Source organism: Colobus angolensis, unplaced genomic scaffold (genome assembly GCF_000951035.1).
Source record: "Colobus angolensis palliatus isolate OR3802 unplaced genomic scaffold, Cang.pa_1.0 Scaffold41, whole genome shotgun sequence".
Lineage (NCBI taxonomy): Eukaryota > Metazoa > Chordata > Mammalia > Primates > Cercopithecidae > Colobus > Colobus angolensis.
The window spans coordinates 13988390-13989841 of NW_012117488.1; the positions used below are offsets into that span (position 1 = coordinate 13988390).

General features: G+C 41.5%; 1 pseudogene; it reads right to left on the minus strand.

Moving 5' to 3' along the window:
• Positions 1–263: 263 nt before the first annotated feature.
• LOC105521832 lies at positions 264–1037 on the minus strand (annotated as a pseudogene).
• Positions 1038–1452: the final 415 nt, after the last annotated feature.

Consider the following 1452-nt stretch of genomic DNA (forward strand, 5'->3'; position numbering starts at 1 on the left):
GGAGGCTGAGGCAGGAGAATCGTTTGAACCCGGGAGGTGGAGGTTGCAGTGAGTGGAGATTGTGCCACTGCACTCCAGCCTGGGTGACAGAGCCAGACTCCATTTCAAAAAGAAAAAGTTTCAGAATTCCAAAGGGCAGGACTGACATACTCCTTAATATACTCTTAACTGACCAAATTTCCTAGTATCTTTTATTTTTTCAGTTTGAGAGCGCGTACTGTTTCTTAACTGACCAGATTAGAAAAATAATCATGGTAAACACCTTAGTTCATTCTTCTAATGAGACTGTTAATCTGGTCCTCCCTGTTGCCAGCATCTCCTCCTTCTACAAAATGGGTGGTCTTTTTTTTCTGTCTACCTCCTGGAGAAGATAATTTGAAGGGCCACAGGAAGTCACTTGCTTCTTTGAAGGACTTTCCAACAGTATAGATCTCATGAATCAGATCCTCCATGCAAATGATGCCATATTTATTAAGAGACACAGCAATCAAAGTGTTATCTGTCAAAGCAATTCCCTTATTGATTTTGCCATAACCACGCTTGTAGATTACTTCATTTACTAATTTGGGTACTCCCATGCAATATATGGTTCTACAATTTGGGTACTCCCATGCAATATATGGTTCTACAATCCTCAGCATGTTCATTGAAGCCTTGTTGAGCTTCACAAAGGTTCCATTGAAGATTTGACGAAGGCAAAGAAGCTGCAACACCTTTCAGACCTTCGAGTTCACACCATTGAAATCTCTGATCCTGACGACAAATGCCAATTTGGGTTCTGCAGGTACATAGACGTTGCCAGCTTTTCTTGCAAACCTCGCCATTCGAATTTCAGTTCTGTCCATCTGCCTACACTCCTTGTGATAGTGCTTTGCTTTTTCATAGACCTCAAGCTTCCTCCTTGCCTTTCGAAGCATCTTTTGGGCAGACTTCTTTCTCAGGCGCTTGATCTTCAGCTCTGCGAAATTCCTTCCCTTTTTCTTAAGGGTTTCTGGCATAGCAGGAACCTTCTTTTTCTTCTCTTCAACACCCTCCATGGTTCTAGCTAGAAAAGAGGACCCTAGTATCTTAATGTTCATGAAATACAATATTCTGCTTCTACTGGGCACATGCAAGGGATTCCTGCTATACTTGTGCAAAAATCCTAGCTAGAAATCAACCTCTTGACTGCCCCCATCAATTCACAGCAGCCAGAAACTATCCTCTCCCCCTAGATGGCTACAAACACTATCTTGTCATGCCTTGGCACATGACATGAAACTGGCAAGGGTGGCTAAACAAAGAAGGAGAAAAAAGTCCAAATCTGAAGCTAGGTCACAAGGAAATGGTAAGTGAAAAGTCAAACTGAAAGCATTCCTAAGCCATGATTTTGCCTCAGACCATGAAAATCCTGAATACTGGCATATTATTATATGTATTCAAAATACTTATATTTCCTATTGCTTATACACT